Source organism: Numenius arquata, chromosome 11, assembly GCF_964106895.1.
Source record: "Numenius arquata chromosome 11, bNumArq3.hap1.1, whole genome shotgun sequence".
NCBI lineage: Eukaryota > Metazoa > Chordata > Aves > Charadriiformes > Scolopacidae > Numenius > Numenius arquata.
Window position 1 is genome coordinate 33,241,164 of NC_133586.1, and position 20,701 is coordinate 33,261,864.

The following is a 20,701-nucleotide window of genomic DNA, read 5'->3' on the forward strand; positions in this document are numbered from 1 at the left end:
AGTGTTTTCCATTTATTTGAACAGGTATATATTCAGGGATCTTTTTTTTATGTTATTCCTTTTATGCATATAGGATACATATACTTCAAGAGGTTCTATTTTATACTAAACAAAGATAGCATGCAGCAACTTTTAACCAGCTTTAAACTATTTACTGTGCTTAATTTATCTTAATTTTTATTTGGTGTGATATAATGATAAAAATAGAAAACTGACAAAATGCAGGACTAATAGAAAACTTAAATATTCAGTTTTATAAATCTTTTTATACCTGGAGCACTACAGAAATGAATATATAAAATACAAAATGTGAATTTCAAAAGGTGCTCTCCAATATCAGTACCAAATCCAGGATTTAATCAACTTAACTGTACAACAGTTCACCAGACACTTGATGCTAATGCATGTCAGCTGGGCTTTAATAGTCAAGATTATAACTGATCAAATTTTAAATTTTGATTCTTTTGTTGATGGAAAGACAAGGTATTTTTTACTTTGAAAAATTAGCAAATAAAATTACTTTTTACTAACTACAGGGATGGTTTCAATTTCCTAGCTTTGAAATAATCCTGGGTTTATGAGAACTAATAATGACTAATCTCACTTAGTACAAAAGAGGACAAGTCCTCATAGAATTTTTGCCCTATTTTTGCTATTTTTACATGCATAAATGTTCCATGATTTAATACTTGGGAAGACCCTGTATATAAAATGTGAGTACAGACCATAAGTATAGTTAATTACATATTGAGGAAAAACTGCAAATGCATTAATTCTCAGAAAAATAAGATTAAGAGAGGAATTTATGTTAACAAACTGCATGTCAGAGCGTTGCCTGGAGCTATTGCAGTGAAACATCATTGTTATTCAATAGCGCTGTGTGGGTGGAGAGCTACGAGCTTGAAAGGACCTGTTGATTATTGATTATGCATTTCACTCCAACATAAAAAATTTGCTTTCTTCCAAAGTGGTGTAATTACACGTTATATGTTATGATGAGCCTTTTCCTTTAGAGTTACATTTCTACGGGCCTCTATTCAGTGCCCTGGTGCTGTCGCCAGCAGAGCAGTGAGGAGAGCTTTGTCTCAGAACTTGTTTCCTGCTTCAGTGAGACGCAACCAAACAGCGCTGAAAGCTGTAAACAATATCCATCAGAAACTCCCCATTCAGGCCCCAGCTTTCCATCGGTCCTGCCCTCCATCTGACAGCTCTCTTTTGATACTTCAATAGGAAGAGATAAAACTTGAGGGTTTAGCAGCTTTGCAAAGAGTAAAGCTAGGCCAAACGTGTAACGGATGCACATGGGACAGGGAGCCTTCTCTGTTCAAGGGGGTTAATGTTGTTTTGACCCAACAGAAATGTAGGGAATAGCTGTGTGGTTCAGGTTGAATATGATCTTCTGAAGTTACTGTCTTCTCATAAAGATTCATTCCCTTATTCCTCAGGCCACAAGCCTGCTGAGGATCTGACAGTAAAAGCTCAGAGCAGCAGTGATTTGGGCCACGCTGTGTTTGCACTGTGAAGGAGAGCCCTGAGGGTCATTCATGTTCTGAAATGGCCATAGCAAGATTTTAGCATTCCGAGTAAGTGCAATTTTGATCATAGCACAGGGGTGCCAGGGCAGTCAAAGGAGTAATCTGTGTGTCTTTCTCAGTACAGTTTAGAGGGATAACAAAAGACAACAGCACACTTGAATTTTCCTTAAAAAAAAAAATTAAAAAAAATAATTGACTTTCTGTGGAATTGTCTTCATTATCAAAGGAATCCACCGTTCTGCTAAAGAATTTACTTTTCCATTTTTCATTAGTAAAAAGCAAAGATTTTAAATGGAACAGTAAGAAGTAAAAAACTCTAATTTTCACAAACCAGTCTTCTGCTGTTTCCTAACTTTCATTTTCTGCTAAATATTTCTTCTTCAGGGTTTTTTTCCCCTCTGTTTTGGATTGGATCAGTAAGGAGTTCTTGTACACTGAGATTTTCAATAGAGTGTTCAGATGTTAGGAACATAAACAGAAAGCAAATAGTCTTTTAAAATCCCAGGCTTGTTTGTTTTCAGCGTGCAATAAGGAAATCTAATATATTTACTGCTGATGTGGATGGGGAGAAGCTAGCAGCCAGTGGGAAGGACGATTATCAGACTGAGAATTTATGAGCAAGAAAAGACTAAACATATGCAGTGAAAGCCAGGGGATCTACGGAAATATCTGCCCAGGCTCATATGAAACAACTAAGTGCAAGATTAACTAATAACTGTCAAGGGCCATTCTACTTTTGCAAGACTTTCAATATGGGAGTTTCTCACTCAAATAATTTGCTAGTATTTGCATCTAGATCTGCTTTCTTAGCTACTAAAAAAGTTGGGGTTTTTTTATTTTGTACTCCTGCATGGTTACAGGGGTAGTGTGCATAAGAGAGGATAAACTAATTTTTTTTTCTTTCTTGGGTTTCTCAAACAGAATAGCTTATGAGAATCTATCAAGCACGCAAGTGTGTACAACCTAAGTGAAGAATTGAATAAGAGAAATAGCTAAAGAGAATGGGATAAAGTAAAAGGTAAAGGGGGTGAAACAGCAGCATGTTCCAGTGGATTTAATTCAGAGAGTGAGAAGGCCAAAATCCTGGGCAGGTGATATCATGATCCTATGGGAGCCGGTAGCCAAAATCCCACTGGTGCCATTTGGTCTCAAATTTTCTCTCTCTTCTTTTCCAAGCTATGCTCTTCCCTTGCTTTGCCATTGCAGGTAGCCGTCACTGAGGTAACTTGGAGGCCAAGTTACCATGCTCATGTGCAGATCTGTCTGGTCGCATGTTCGGAACGTGACAGTCAGTTTTCTGACTGCCACCTCATATTTGTCCTATGTCCCCGTCCTTATAGTTGGCACCTGGGCCACCAAATCCTGTATGCAGGCACTGTGGCCCTTTCCCATCTCATGTACTGACATGCTGAGGCATCCACACCATGCAATCCCAACTGCTGGTACCTGTCCATCACATCACCCTGCTCCAACCTATACATCAGAATGCCAATGCTTTAAAGGCTCTGTAGGTGTATCCATAACATGAAGATGATAATAAGCAAAGCATAAAAGGTGCCGGAAACCTCAAAAGCCAGCTGTCCTGGGACTCTGTAAGCTCTTTACTAACAGAGCCAGCTTTCACATGTGTCTCAGAGCTATTGACTACAAGCACTGTGATCCATAACAACCCCCAAGTGATTACAGAAGAATCAGTGTCTGTAAAATAGTTTGATCTCGATTCATTGGCCGTATCAACAGAAATAGTAAAAACTTGCTTCATATGTTTCTATTTCTAGTATTTGCAGTTCTGATTAATGATTAATAACACAGACATTTCGGCAGAGTATCTGTGAAAACCTTCCCGACAATAGGAGACTTAAGAAATTATCCACCAGACTAAGTGCTAGAACTTTGTAATTTATGGTATCTTTATCTCATTTTGGATGAAATGGTAGTAAATATAATGTAGAAAAAGTCTTGCAAGGGCAAGAGTCTAGATTAATTGACGTGAAGGAGAGGAGCTCATTGGCTTTAAAGTTCTTTCCAACTCTCATTTCTATGCACTGAGGAGAGTGACAGATAACACTTAATGAAAACTGCATTTGTATTGTCTTTAGTGATTAAATGTTTTTGTTGTTCAATGTAATTCTTATATTCAGTGGATATGCTTAGCTGTATAGTACAAAACATCTATAAGCCATAGAAAACGTGTAACTACTCTGACTTCTGTGCTGAATGAAAAACAGAGGGTAAATTCTTTAAGTCATGGGTGTTTATCTTGTAAAACAAATCATAAGGATAAGGCAACATGCATAATATGTTACTCATTCTGCCTTCATATCTCTTAAAAATTGTGTGATGCTCATTTTTCAGAGCTTATGCCTTTGAAAGTAGACTTCTGTGAATTGCTTTCTGATGCATTTTGGGACAGCCTGCCTGTCCTCATATAATTTTGTCAGCCCAAAATACTGACGGCTGTTATCAGCAGCATCATGAGAAAGTTGTGAAGTAGCCAAGAAGGGATAGAGACAGAAGTGTCTGCTAGAGGTAGTCAAGCTGAGGATCAGCACTGATTCAGACTTGGAGACACGCTTGACTCATGACAGAGTGGAAGAGATGCGTCACATGCTGCTGGCAACTCTAGAGTAAGAAAAATGGTCCAACGCCATCCAGTTGTAGCCTTCTTCAGCCACAGCATGAGCAATACTGGCTCCAGAGTGTCTTCACAAGTTTGGACCTGTGCCAGAAGCTTGTTCCCACCTTTTGCTGCCAGGGACTACAATTCCTGCATAGAAGTAGCTTTCTTTTTCATGACCATGCCCCAGGTGCAGTAAAGATCAGGAAAGCTATTGATAAGTGATCACATTTGAATAGAAGTTATAAACTCAGCTCACCCAGATTGATGCTGAACCTCTCTGCAGAGAGTCCAGAGAAATACTGGACTTTGCTAGGGAGGACTTTGCAGCTTTACTGCTGTTGACATTGCAATCTGCCACTGACAATTCTGCCAAAAGAGCCTGTCTTGCATAGGTCCTGTGGCAGAGATCAGCACAGACAGCACACGATTTTGGTGACCTTCCACTTCGGCAAATGTTGCTCAGCCAAAAGGTCCAAGTAACTCATAACTAATTAATCATTGCATTCAGAAGAACTTATTTATTAGGCTTTAATCCATTAACACAGTGTTTATGTGGAAAATAAAAGTCTATTAGGAAGCAAAACATTTAAATTCTTAATCTCCTGGGAACTGTGTTACTGTATAATGTTAGTAAGAATTGCTAAGGCAATAAGCAAAACAGACGCTTACTATTTGGCTAAGGCTAATTTTTTTCCTTCTTCCTGCCTTTCATTAACACGAAAGTGAGTGGGTTGCTGAGGTTAGAGAGGTAGAAGTGAGGAGGAACAACTGGATGTGTGAGCCTCTGATATGGTGTCTGCCTATAGGCAAAGCTGCTCATTCTATTCTGGAAGGTCTCTGCTTTTTCATTGAAACAGACCTGAAATTGGCTTTTCAATCCACACTTAGACATTTAAGTACAGATTTGCCAACCTAACTTTACAAAAGTTTTTAGGTTTTACTTATAAAACATGTAGGTCAAAATTTTCAATGATAGGAGCCTACATATAAATTGTTTTTAAAAATTAAATAAATTCAGTTTAATTCTGTTGTCCAATAGATGAAGCCAAATGTTTGGGCTTTTAGCCAGATTAGTGTTTTCAAAAGATTTTGCCAGATTCATCCAGATGGTTCTGGAATTACCCCTCCCACTACCAAAATCTAAGGCAAAACATCTGTCATTTGTGAAAAAAATCAGCAACACTATGCCAAAGTTGGTTAGGAACCTGGAAAATTAGATTTGGATGTGCTAATTTGTTCATTTTTTTTGTAGTGATAACAGTGACTAGGACCGAGTGGGACAGTAGGGACGTGAATGGTACTGTAATTTCGATAACGCACTAGCATTAATATCACTTCCTTGTTGCAAAAAGGTGGTCTCCGGTCTGTTTCCACTGCAGTTCATTGCAAAAGCGATGCTGAGGTTTGTCCTTTGGCTGGAACAGACATTTACTTTTAACTCCAGATTCTGAGTCATCAAGGATCTGCCTTCAATTAGACAAACTCAGATTGGAGCAGTTCTGTATAACTTCACACACTATGCTGCATTCCTGGTAGTTTTCCCACCCTCTAATTAGCTGTAGTCAGTGGGTCCAATTACATTTCTGCTTATCTGCATATCACAACTGAATGCAGAAGCCGGTGTGCGCAGTGGGGTGAGGAGAGAGAACTGGAGAACTGCAGTCAGCCATGCCCCTTCATGCTATTGTGCAGTGCTCAACTTTTGTGGAGGTTAAAGCTGTGTTTATATGCCAGCACCATTTCTGTGGCAATACCGTTGCTTGTATTCGATGTTGAACTGCAGTACAGAATTTGGATCAGATACAGCAGGACTGCAAAAGCTGTAGGCAATTTAACAATCACACCTTGGCAGGTTGGTCACTTTGGGCAAGTAGTTTTGTAATTTCAGTGGCATCAGGTAGCCCAGGCATGTTGTTGTTGCTGGAGAGCATACTAATGACATTCTCTAGAAGGGCAGATGGAAAAGCAAGAAGAGTGATGAGGTTTTCAGTCAGTTTTGGTAGTTTTAATGGAGGCAGGATCAGGTAGTACAAAGCAGCATAACCAATTCACCCTAGAGAAATAGACTTAAATGCTTTGCTTCAGTAATTTAAGATTATTTTATTTATATCTATTAAAGGTAACTTGAGAGAATGAAATGAAATGAAAGATTAGGTGCACCACACCTGGCATTGACATGTGCCACAACCAGAACTAAGCAGGGAAAAGTTCTGCTGTTTCTTTCCTGTTGTGACTGCCCTTTCCCCATAGGCTGTACATAGAACAAGGATATACAGAAACCACATGCTGGAGCAGTCTCTGTGAACTAGTTCTTGTGGTGCTTTTGAAACACACTAGTAGTGACGGTAGAAATGAATTTGTAATACATTTCATTAAGTAGAAGGTTTCTAAAACAGGCTTTCCTAGTGCATTCGTAGTTCTTGTTTTGGTTTGGGATTTTTTATTTTAGTTTTCTGTCTCTAGGAAAGAAGAAAAGAATATTCAGGAACCCGTACTGTTCCAACATTGTCAAAACAGAAAATATCAATGAAGATGATCAGAATTGCCAAATAAAATGCATAAAACTGTTGTTCTCCCTTCCTAGACCTCATTAAGTCTTACCTAGGGAGTACTTTGTAGTGACAAAGTGCTTTACAGGCATTAATAAGTTTGTCCTCACAACATCCTCTGAACAGCCATCCTTATATCACCCATCTTTAGAAGAGATGATCATGGACAATTTAAGCAAACTGTACCATTTAGATATTGCATACCATTACATACCTAGGATTAGAATTCAGGAATTTCTTGTTCCTAGTTCCAGACAATTAGGACACATAAAGTTAAAAACAAATAGTTGCAAAATATTAACAGTTTTAATTGAACCTCAGTAGTTTTTGTTCCTATGTTCCAATGCTTCATGCTTTGGGTAATATTTAACAGCATTTTTCACTTCCTGATGATGGAGTTCCATCCCTCATTCTTTGTATCTGTTTCCATGTTGCCTCCTTCTATCAAAACTCTTGGAAATGTTTTTGTAATGGTAAGGAGAAATGACTGCGTATCAGAGTATACTGCAAACTGCTTAGCCTTGTGGAGCTGGAGCTCAGTCCAGGTTTTCTGAGTCAGTCACTCACTATGGTTTGTTCTTTTGGCAGTCGTGGCTGAAGGGAATTTTAATGTGATATAAGTGAACTCTTACCAGCTGACAGGAGGTTTTGCATTGAGCCCTATGTTTCCAAATGTTTGTGTTTCTGTTGGCTGTCATTGTAACATTCAGGTTCACTGAGAAGCTGGATGAGTAATTTGGCAGAACCAGCAGGAATTTATTTTCCTCTGTGATCTATAGACTCACTACAAGTTTGTGTCGAGTATCCTACCAACTACAGTGGGCTTGGATTGAGAGACGAGTGGAGTCTGAGTGTCATTGCTGATGCTAATCCCTCATCTTACTGGTATAATGTTGACTTTTTCCATTCCAATAAACAGAACTTGCACTGAGCCATCATTTATTGTATCTTGTAAAATTTCATCAGATAATGTGTTCTGGTCAAGGATCAAATCAGATCTTGAAAAAGCAGGATGTCAAGTATATCCGTTCCAACCACATGTTAAGGTCATAAGTTGTAATAGTTGTAATAAGTTGTATTAGAAAACAAGAAAAATATGTTTTCCATGAATAGCACAAAGGAATATCAGCTTTAGTTTTTTGGAAATTCCATGAACAATTACACACCAAATGCTGTATAAAAGCATAATCAGCTTTTTGAACCCCAAAAGATGTAAGGGCTGCCAACTTACTGAAGAGAAATAACATCTGTATACAACTTTCATAAAGCAACCACAGGTTGATGCAGTGGTCCCCAGTGGCAGAGGCCTTAACCATGGCCTTTCTGTGTCCAAAGCTCTTCCTGAAAGAGGAAAGTTGCCCTAGGACCTAGAAGAATGACATGTACAGAATATTGACTCTAATAGATTGTGTGGATTGAAATGAGTTACTTAGAAGAATATTGCTCCCTATGTCTGTCTCTCTAAGACACTGCAGGAGGGATAAACAGAAATGAGCACTTATGTCACCCACTGTTAATGTCAAGAGCAAGATACAGCATTACCTTTTCCAGGACTGTACAGCAACTAATGTAATTGCTTCTGCTTCCCATATCTAGCTGGGTTTGAGGGCAAGTGCAACAATAAGAGTGGATCAAAGCAAAAGGCTTTGATCACTGTTTTAGCATGGATGTGACTGATACTTTTACGTTGTAAATGCTGTGAATGAGCAATAGTAATAACATTAAATAGGGGATTTATTAAGGAGGTTTTAAGGATGATGAGAGAACATAGGGATGTTACAAATGGATAATCTGCTTTGAAGCCAGCGAAGATGACAGTGAAGAGCCAGCCCTGAACACTGCATAGTAGAAAGGACATGGTGTTCAGGTGAAAGAGCTGATATCAAAGGACTGTCAGGGGAACTCTAATCTCAGCTATAGTGGTATAAATTATAGAATCATAGAAAGGTTTGGGTTGGAAGGAACAAGTCATCTAGTCCAACTCCCCTGCAGTGTGCCAGCACTATAACCAAGGTCAGGTCATGCTTAAAGTTGATAGCAATGGCTACAAAGTATGGGATGAGAATGGAGTCGGGTTTTCTGGTGGTGTGAGCAATATAGGATCAGCTGAGATTAATGCCAACTGAGAATATCTCCAGTGGGGTACGTGTCGGCTCTCCCCAAAGTCGGACTTTGTATTGCTAGCTGTGAGAGCTGCACTGGCCCAGACCAGAGATTCCAGATCTGCAATAATCCCATCACAATTGATGATAAAATTGTGATTGACGTTAAGGCAGATGTGGTTGTATTCTTAATTTAACAGCCATGTGACAAGGAACATATTCTTGTGGTGTTATTCTCAGCTCTTTTCTGTTAGACAAACTGTAATTTCTTTAAACACAGAAAAAAACGAAGCTAGTTGTAGGAAGTTATTACAAATAAAAGAACTGATGTTAGATTTAAAAGAACTGACATTAAAATTAAAGGTCTTTTGCCTTCAAACGTTTTTTCTTAAAAGTATGGTTCTCTGAGGACAGATGACCTCCTTCAGTAATCCCTGTAATGAACAAGTCAACAAATTCACAGTGCCTGACTGTGTTCATCTTGCACTGACATGAAAAGTGCAGACAAAGGGCATCTAAGCTCTTGCTAAGTCAAACTGTACTTTCATTTGTATAAACGTAAGCAGTATAAGCCAGTCCACAATGAATTCCAAAGCTCTTTAACATTTCTTCTTTCTGCCATGTGTAGGTCACCTTAAGGGCTACACATTGGCAGAGACATTTGACTCAAGGCATAATAAATTTTTTGTGCAGCAGGCAAGTTCATAAACACATTTTCTAAGGCAAATTGCAAAACATCCCTACCAGGAACCTCTGCACAGGAGCAGGAAAAATCAGTGAAGTCAGAAAGTTCAAGAAAATCCATGCAAAAATTAAAAGACCTGAAAAAATATCCCTTATAATTCCAAAAAGAGTAAATAAAATCCCAGCCTTCTTTATTAGTGAGTGTGTCAGTGTGACTTAATCATATGCTACAAACAGTAATTTCAAGAAAAAAACAATCAACTACAGACAAAACCAGCACTGATACTTCCTTTCTGTAGGAAGACAGAGGTATTTCATGATCTGTTACCTAGAAGCTGAATCTTGATAAATTCCAGCTGGTACTGAAAAACATGTCTATAAAGGGAGGAAAATATTTATCGGTGGCTATAGCAGATTTTATATTCTTAGCAATTATCAAATAGATATGGATCTATTTTTCTAAAGAAATACTATATTCAGAGACACAAATTCACTCACATCTGTAATATGAATTTTTACTGAGGCTCGACAATTATGCTTTTGCCTTTATGACTTGTGATGGAGATTTTTCAGGTCACTACATGAAGCATGTAAATGCAAATCCTTGCTTTACATTGTTTCCTGTGTGAGGGCTAGGCTTAGCCTGGATCAAAATGTGCAGGCATTAATACTATATTTTAGTATTTTGAAGAGAAAAATCACATGCACCTTTTCTGAGTAGCTGCACTGCATGAGAAGCAAAAGCAAGGCAAGGAAAAATCTAGCATCTGGTTTATTGTGTTTATCCATCCACTACTTGCTTATTGTGTCAAGGTAGTGAGTTTTCTTTATGTGCCCTCTTTCACAGGAAGCAGGAAAACATCTTTTTCTCAGCCATATGCAGCCTACTCCACTTGGATTTTTTAGCCCTCCTCTAATGCCCACCATCTCACAAAGCTCCACAGTCTGCTGACTGCAATTTAAGAAGATCCAAACACCAAAGGTACTTCATTTGATGAAAACTGACAAAATTGATTAGACAAATAAGAAAACCTAGATAAAGTTCAGTGCAGTGAAGCCAGCAATTGAGATTTTCTAAGCATTAGCCTAAGAACCTGTAGAAAAAAATTATACTGTAATATCTGACAATTCCCTTCAATTGCAGAAAGAGAGGTCTGGCAATGGTGTCCTTATTGTGCTATTTGGGCACCACACACTGTCCACAGTAAGTGACAGAGACATTAACAATAAGCTATAAAGGTATTACAGGGGGGGAGCACTGAGAGCTCGCAGAATTGAAAAAGCACTTCACTGTAAAGCATTAGGTTTCGAAGAAAAAAAGGGAGCAGGCATTGTTGCCAGAAATGTCTTTAAATGTGCCTAATTAGTATCTTCAACTTAATTAAGCCATTATGTGTTATAATTTTTGATAAAATTGGTTTGATTGGTTCTGAGGACAGATGCTGCTGACAAACACATTAGCTCTTTACTGTACAGCAGACCGTCAGTGGTCTTGATATCTGTCATCAGAAGCTGTGAATTTTCTCAGCTCAGCAAGTATACTCTTCAAGGAAAGCTGTTGGACAAGAAAAGCAGATTTTCTTTTTTTTTTTCTTTTCTTTTTTTAACATTAAGATAATTTGAAAAAATATTTCATGATGCTTTTCTTGGTTTGCAGTCTTCTATAAATGAAGAATGATGAAATGAATGAAGAATAAATGAAATGCCTAGGGAAAATTTCATTTCTGCTGTTAATGTAACTTCTATTTGGCATTTAGAAGAGCAATTGGGCAGCAGAACTGGCTTTGAACTGCTTTAACGTCACCTGCATCCCTAAGCCAGTAATATTCAGGTTTATTCTGCCAGGGTAAAAGAGAGCAGGCTCAGGTCTACTCTGCATAGTGTTCTTTCCTGCCAGTTCCTGAAGGGCTTTCTAGCAACCAAAGAGTTGAATAAACTCATAATATTGTCACTGTTTCCTGGGTGGACTGTGCTTAGTAAACCCATGAAAAGTTTGTGTGAGCCAAAAATTGTACCTTATGAGCAGTTCCTGGGGAAACTGGATTATAGCACCTTAGCACTTCGGAGGTTGGTGCAGGCTCTCCGTAAATCCATGAATGGAGAGTATTCTCTTCTTCATTTCCCAACATTGAGTCTTTATAGTTGCTGCTATAGTAGAAGGAACTGTACCTTCTCTTCTTCCATAGGAAAGGCTGAGAGATGCTAGAGAGAGAAAAGTTTTTGAGAACCTAAGGGAACTTGGTCAACATAATATGCTGCTTTCTCCTTGTGGTCCAATGTAACATTTGGTTTGCTACATGTTTTGGGGGTTCTGCTTTTTACAAGGAAAAATTTTGGAGTTAGTAATAATTATAGTATTCAGCTGGAAAATGCTAACTCTGATTTAACTGAGGGTACTCCGACCTAGCCAGACATATTCAACAACTGTACCAACCGTAGCATGTTACTAAGTAACAACTTTCAAGATCAGTCTCAAGCTAAATAGAATTTATTTCCATATAGCTCTACTCACTTCTCCTTTCCCTCTTCCTCAAGTTAGTCCACGAGAAAGTTGAAAATCAAATTAAAATGAGTTGTAATCTGTGGAGACACAGTTGTGATGACCTTCGAAAAATCAGTCAAACCATTCTTGCAAACTCTAAGATTTTTATGACTGGAGAAAATCCTTCCACAGCTCTCAGATCAACTCTGATAATATGTAAAATTTCATTACTAGTATGGTCATGGCAGGAAGGAGAGATGAATTAATGTGACAACTTCTGTCTCCCAGCTGCTGTGGGGTGAGAAATAATATCTGAAGCAACTGCAGTGGTAAATAAATGATACAAAGTTCAGGTTGGGAACCCAAATTCCTGTTCTGATTGCCTGGCATTACCTGTGGAAAACAATATGATAATGGTCTTCTGTATCTGCTTTTGCATTTATTGATATTAAGAAGCTGGAATCAACTAAAGCTGCTTAACTGCCTTCAAAATCTGGTTATGATGGAATGATCTTCCAGGAATCTTACTTTGGAGAAAAACAATCCAAGCTCTGACAAGAAAGAGTATAGTTGTTGCTCTGGGGCATATTGCTGTTAAACTAGAAACATGAGGGAAAAAAAGCAAAGGTCTATTACTTCGGCAGTGTGGGAAGACGATTGCTGGTTTACTGACCAATAAAACCCAAGGGTTAGGTGAATATCCTCCTGAGTGATGCTGTATTTCAGTAGCACTTTTTATTTAAGCTTTTGCAGTACTTTACAAACGGTAATGAATTTATAGTCTCACCAGGATCTACATTTTGCTTCTATAACAAGGTATTCTAAAGCAGGCATACTGCACATGCTCAGACTTAAAGCTTCCAGATCTACAATGAGACTTTCTTGGAGGTATCCCTTTTAGTGCAACATCTATAGTATCCATACAACAAAGAGGGAAAATTGGCTTGAGAGTCAAGTCCTACTATTGTTTTAATCATGGATAGAGGTACTTTTTTCAGAGAAACAAAGTCAATTAGCTTAGATTGGAAATCTAACTCTCTGATAGTTAATTCAGGCAAGAGGGTTCCCACCGCTGGAAAATTACTTGCAATGGTACTTGTTGATTTTACCCTGCATTTAATAGAAAAAAGGGGAAAGGTAGCTCAGCACTGCCATTTTTCAATTTTTTTTCCTAAGAAACTATCCCAAGAGAGTCTGACTCTTCTCACAGGGATCCGTTCCCTGGCATTTCATCGCAGTCCATCCCTCTTCCCATCTTCATCTGAGCTGGAAGGAGAGTTCTTTAGAAATTTCTTTAGGAGAAGGAATTAAAAATCATAGAAGTGTACATTTTTACAGAAAGCAGTAACATAAGAATGGCCAGACAGTCACAGGACAGTCAATGGAATTAAACATTAACTGAATTTAAAATGGAAACATAAAAACAAATGCTTGTTGCACAACATGTGATTAGCTCTGGGAACTCACTGCCACAAATATTTATTGGAGCACACTGCAAAGTACAGTTCTATAAATAAATAAATAAACAAAAATCCATGTTGCATTAATAAGAGAAATATGCTATCTATGATAACATAAACTGTAGAATTCATACCAGAAGAACATAAAATAATGACAAGTAAGGAAATGTCTGCGCATCCAAGCTGTTGTTGTTTTTAAAAGATGGAAGCATTTTTATGCCTCTTTGAGCTGCCCACTGGGATTTATCTAAGATCTTCTCCCATGAAGCAAGCTGGTGAGGGTTGGTGAGCTTATAGTTACTGGAGGAGCCAGAACAAAGATGGTCCTAGTCCACTTGCAGCCAGTACTGCCAGTCTGCACATACATGCAGGTCTCATAGGTTTCTTCTCACTAAAGCAGAAGCTCTCCCTGCTAAGGAACCGGGCTGGATCAATGTATGAAATTAATGTGCCTCCACAACCTATGCTGTCTGGGGCTTTTCCTTATTATTCAAAGTATGTCTTAGCACAAATGTATCAACTGCTGGTGGGAATGATTCTTCAGGGAGCAGAGGACAAGATGGGGAAGGCACATGCTAGAAAATGTATGCCATCTTCCCCTTTACAGTATGTTAGATAGATAAGTTCCTGGATTGGGAGTTGTCTTTGCTACTTGGAGGAAAAGAAAAAAGCAAAACCCAAATACAATAAAAATCCAACAACAAAAAGCACACAAATTCTCAGTGGTGAAACACTGAGTCAGAGAGTGAAAATTATAGCTTTTAACATTTCCCAGGAGATACGTAGCTTGCAGATTGTACTTTCAAAACATGACATACTCTGGTGACCTGAATAATATGACTAGTTAAAACAAACTCCTTGCTCCTACAACTGGAAGCTTTCTGTGGCATTTTACAAGCAGCAATAGTTGGGTGTGGCCTTTCACAAACGAGGATACAAAACCAGAGCCAGGTCACACATTAGCAGTGCTGTCAGACAGCTTATTCATCAAATATTTGGCTGGGCTGTAAAATCCTCTTCATTTCATACACAGATTAATACTGAGAAGTGATGTGAAGGCTGAGTTCAGGTCTCTCACCTGTAGCCACCACTTAACTGGCCATCTTTCAGCATGAAAAACTAACACTAACGTGCTATTCTTTGTTAGAGGCCACAGAAGTTTTATTTTTAATGAAAATATAAGATGCACACATATTGAATCAACAGCTTGAAGAGGAGTTGAAGTATTGTCTTCCCAGGGGTTAGACACTGCTTATTCCACCATGGCTTTATGGAAGTTGAGAGGCATAAACCATGAGTATAAGGAGTCCAGTAATGTCTCATATCACAAGATTTCCCAGGTGGGCAAAATCTTCATATGGTCATCCCAGAAATCTTCAGCATCTTCATAACTAGACCCTTTGCCTTATTTTGGTTTCAATCTGCTGCTTTCCAGCTACTGAAGCTGAGGTGAATTCAAACCTCATCTACCCTGGTCTTTCACTTACCCTGTGTTTTGTATCAGTTCCACCATGAAGGACATAGAAAGGAAAGAGAGTATGTATTTTGAGACTTTATAATTATAATGTAAATACAATTTAATGTTCACAAGACTATCTACATGTGGGAAAGAATATTTGCCCTTTTAATGTATGATGTTGAATTAATGGCATCAAGCAGTATGAGCTGGCTTAACTTGCCTGTACTCTTTCATGCTGCTTTCAAGCTGCAAGTATCACACAGAGGCAGATGTCTGCGCCTTGCCTTGACTACAGAGAATATCAGTGTGAGAAAGATGCTGCCAAGATGTGCGATAAAACCAGAGTACGCAATTTCTCACACATCAACACTATTGTTAATTAAGACAACTTGCAAACCTGGATGGGAACTGGGGTTTGGTGGTTGGGGTTTTTTTTGGCTGTACTCTTTATGAAGGAAAAAAGAAAAAGCATGTAGGGATTTCTGTTTTCCTAAAGGAACAGAGTTTGTCTGACTGCTGATACACAACATTCAAACTGAGAATAGTAGTGATGGTGCAGGAGAGTCTGTCATTTTAAGTGATCAACTACTGGGAGTTTTTTTTTCTCTTACTTTTCTTGAAGTGGTGGTATTTTTCATATTCTCCAATTCTGAGGCACGCTGCTATCTTCCCAAACCCAGATTGATTGGTGTGTGCTGCTAAATCTAAGTACATGCTGCTTGAATACTGGCCAAGTTCACTTCCAAGAGACTGACTTTTCAATCTTGATCAAATTATGACTCAGTGAACTTTCAAGCTGTAGCAAATCTGTTTCCCAGCTAAGGACAACAGAAGGACAGCTTGTATTCAGCTCATCTTCTTATTCGCACCCCATGCAACACTAACAACCTTCAGGGTGATATTTGTTCTGGATATGGACTGTGGAGTATGATAAGATGGTCTTTCTCATTTTGTTCTTTAGTGCCAAGAGAGCAGCAGCCTGGGGTGCTTGCGATCTGCTTGCTCCCCTTTGCGCACTGACTGATGAACATATGATTGCCCAATTAGTACCACATGTAGGAAAGAGAAAAGAACAAACAAGGCAGATAATGTAATTTATTTCATTTAGGAAGCAAAATAAAATGGAACTGCATCGACAGCATTGGTGTGAAGAAATACTGGAAGGAGTACTAGGAAGTGTTAGCTGAATAATGTTACACTTTGCAGAGAGCTTTATTAGATGGAGAAAAAATTATTAGTGAAACCTTTCATAGAAGGAATTTAAAACAGAATACAGTTGGTTTGGGAAAGGCAAATTTTTAAGGGTTTAAAAACAAGGCATCAATTTCTAAACCTAATTGAAGACCTAACTGTACATAGGTTGTTGAACATTGTAGAATAAAATTGCACTGTATCAGGGAAGAAGAGACCCAGAAGCACTATTGCCCGGGCACAGATGCAGAGAAAGCTTGTACTCCAGGTTAACTGGAGTAGTTCAGGGATGATCAAAGCCTGGACTGAGAGAGAGGGAAGACTTTTGCACAAAAGGCTACTCTGAGATACTCTGTGTGCTGGGACACTGATCAATACTCGCAAACCTCCTTACGTTTTATATTGGTCTAATAGTTTCATATTTATGTTAATTGATTATTTCATTGCAGTTCTTTTCTTTGTCCTGCTTACCCCTCCTTCCTCTTTCATTCTGCTTTTCCTGTGAAAGCCTGATAGATTATGAGGAGCAAGCTATTTACTTATAGAAGATAATTCCTGCAAAAACTTCAATATTCTTTGCAGTTGAAGAATCTTTCAAATGCCAACTTGTGAGTCTTCGGTCTTCTGTGGTGGTATTGACCCGTGGATAGATAAAAGGAAATAAGAAATTTAACTCACTCATGCAAAGGCACCCTGCACGTCCCTTGAACTCCCCCAAGGATTTCTGGCTTGTGCTTGAAGTGTCTTAGAGTTGTAGGACAGCAATTTGTGTGCAAAATCCCAAATTATTACAAAGTGAGGCTTACGAATATCCTTTTCTTCAACTTCTCTTCCATTTTTTTGTCTCTAGTATAAAGAAAGCTGAGATAGTACTGTATATAAGGCACACAGCATAAGATAATAATAAATGCTGGTTGTGAAACAATTGCTAATTACAGGTAATACCAGTACTTTCACAGATGAAAGCTAAAAGTGTGAAGGGAAAGGTGGGTTGAAAGCTGGATGAAAATTTCCAGTCCCCATATCTGCAGGAGGTCACATCGTTACTGAATTTTCTCTGGCTTCTTTTTATTTAATGCAAATAAATGGTGACTTGTTTTTTATTTGACACTGTAATGAACATAAAACCAGGAGACACCTAAATTCAAGAAACATGAGAGCTGGCAAGAGATTTGAAATAGGAGAAAATGATGAAGAAATGTCAAAGGCAAAGAGCAAGACAGCTTCCTCCCTGGAGCCAATACCTGGTTCAAAGCCTCCTGAAGTCTAAGAGTGTGAAAATACTCATGATTTCTTTAATTTTTATTTTTAATTTATTGCTCTTCTGTATCCACTGGGATGAGAAACAGAAAAATAAAACAATTTCTGAGAGACACTGGAAGAAAGCTTGGCTCAAGAAAATCCACTTTCAAAAAATGTTTTTCTCAGGATTGTCATTCATAGAAGGCTGATGGCAACGTCTGACTGTCTCAATACTGCCTGAAACAGAGACCTTGAATGCAGGCTTTATAAAGACCACTTTCTCAAAAGGAGGCTTTAGAAATTAAAATCAATTTAGCACTTCTTGATTTTTTTTTTCTTAATAACACTACAAGGAAATATAAATTCCAAATTATGGAACAACTTAAATTACTTCTCTATTGTCTGCTGGGCTGCTTAGAAGAAATGCTTTCCCCTGAAAATTGTTTCTTATTTCCCCTCTTTCTATCCTTCCTGCGGTAGGTACTGCTGCAAAATCATCAATCTGAATAACTGGCTCACAGTCTCTGATGGATGATTCAAGCTAATATATTCTAATTTCAATCTAACATATACTATACTTTAATTGTGAACTGGGAAAAAAGCCCCAGTCAATCAAACTAAACCAAGCAAATTACTTCTGGCTATTTAGTAGATATTTATGTCTATATTGTCTCTAGAATTCCTTGCCTCTGACTTGTTTCCTTAACCTGTATTTAATTTTCATCTGTTCAGACATTTTTACTGAGTTAGAACCAAATAAAATAAGTGTATTTTAAGAACATTTTGAAATTATTTTCAGTCTGTTTTCATAGTGGTCCAAAACAGCTATAAAAGTTTTATATGCTTTTTTATGTTTATATGGAACATTTCTTCTTAGAATTAACGCATTCTGCCTCACACAGAGCACTAAGGGTGCTGCTTTCCTACTCTCATGTTATATTTCAGCTAGGAGGGATATAGCTCAGCACTGCCTCGGACAGACCCGTAGGTGTTATCAGATGCAAAGATGGCCTCAGGAAGTCTTAGGAAACGTATTATTTGATGCCAGTACCTTCACATTCGGTTTCAGCTGCGATCAGGCCGTGGTGAAATTAAGGCCATACATACACAGTTGCTTACAATGTCAAGGGTGACTTTCTCCTGCAAGGGGTGCTTTTTTTCCCAGGTGGGACAGATCTGGAGATGCCCTGCAGCCCATCCTCACCTGCCCCGTGGGACACGAGCCTTCCACTGTCACTCAAGCTGAAAATCCTTATCAGTGCATTTTAACAGATAACTAGAAAATTCTGGTCATTTATAATGAGCAAGCCCTGGATCCAAATATACCAATTTCAATTTGCAGTCTTTCTTCAACCCGCCTACGTTCACATCCAGATTTTGGGCACAAACCTCTATTTCTTTGACGAACAGACGCTGAACCACTGAGCTGAGTAAACCTACAATTTCCAGGCCATTCGGTGGTTCCTGTCAGGATTTCACAGTGCAGAACCCTGTCTAGTTTCCATGCAGCAAAGCACTGAGAGCAAAATTTGTGATACTGACGTTTAATTTGCTTTTTCTAAAATATTCCTTTCTGCTGAAAACTGAAAAAACCTATCTACTATGACATTTGCTTTGTTAAGCAAAATTGGGAAATAAATATGTTTTTCAGTCTGTTTTCTTTTAGAAAGTATTCTCAACTGGAATGGAACAGCTTGTGCTAAAATACCCAATTATAGCGGAACCTCTCCATGAGGCTATTTGACATTGTTTCTTCCTTTTGTGCAAACAATATGATAGAAACTAAAAGCCTGACAAAATTTACATAAATGTATTTTATTCATTTCTTGTGCAGCAGGTAAATACATGAGACTGTTGTCAAGAAGATTTATTATATCTATTCAAGTGTAGGGATACCATGGACTGTTTTAAAGAGCAAGGAGGTTACTGAATTGTTGTAACAGGTATGTGCCTGCTTTTACCCTGCCAGACTGCTCACTTAACAATAACAAATAAATGCTTACTGGGGAAAGTCTTCTCCTGACCCCAGGATACTAATTTTTGATTGTTAAATCTTCGTGCATGACGTCTCACTGATCCTGCACTTCTGTTCATGTTAGTAAAGAAACATCTTTACTAACCACAGGATACCTGAGCTATCAGTGAAGGACAGTGTAGTGGCATTGTAATGGGGCTTTGCGTTGGGCTAACCTTTTTTTATTCTGTTGACCTTGGGTTTTGGATTCATTGTCAGGGCAGTCCCCTGGTTTTTGAGAGTCTTCATGTGAAGAGGCAAAAAAGAGTTAAAAAGTAAGGTGGAGGTAGCAGTTACTGAGATACTATAGAAATGGTAATAATCTGAGGTTGTTCTGGGATACCTCCCATGTGGCCAGGGACCATCCTGGATCGGAGAGCACCACAGGTGGTGCAGCCCGTTATAGGCTGGAGTCCCCAGATGGTGAGGGAAGCAGATAAGTGTGGGTATAGCGTTAAAAAGCACAAGCAACGGGGAAGAATGGAGAGATGAAAAATGAATTAGACATCCTGTTTTCCATCCTGGCCAAAGTGGGCTTCAAAAAAGCATATTTGTACCTAATCAGTCTTTCCATGTCCTCCATTAGCTTGTTCAAGACCAGACGATGACTATAAAAATAGGCAGTGGCATTAACGACTGCAATCATCTTTCTCTCTGATTCCTAGGCTGGCCACAGAGGGGGCTCCTGCAGATCTCTGCTTTAAAACAAGATTTTGAGCAGAGCTGTGGCTTGAGGTAAGGAACTGCCTTTGGCTTCTGCTGAGTGTTACTGTCATCTTGGCAACTTGACTGCACCTTGACTGCAGAAAGCTGTGACTTTCAGCCTCTTTTATAGGATGGAAAATAGCTATTGTGTCTGAGATTTCCTTTTTTGTGTTATCCCTTACATTTTTAATGTACTCTTTCTCAACTAGTTTATAGGACAGATAATTTAATCTGAGAGTTGAGTAAATGTGCTGAAATACAGCCTACGCTTCACTCATATGAAAACTTATATTGTTTTGTTTTATTTTATTCTGTTCCCTTGAAAGAAAATAGTCATTTTCACTGAAAGTACGAGGAGATTTTTATACAGAAAGAGATAATATTTAATGTGTTATTTTTTTTAGAAAGTGACAATGAAAGATTCTTTTAGCGCTTTTAGGAAATTGGTCTATTTTCATCTGTCATGTAGTCTTAAAACATGGAGAGGTCTTACAGGCAAATATCTTTTTTTCTTTTCAGTATGATCTGCTAGAAAAAAAAGACAATATTAGAAGAGTAGAAAACAGTAAACTAAATCTACATAGTTGACAGAAAATTGCCTAATTCTCTCTGCAGAGAGAATTTATAACTTTATAGTTTATAGCACTTACAATATTTA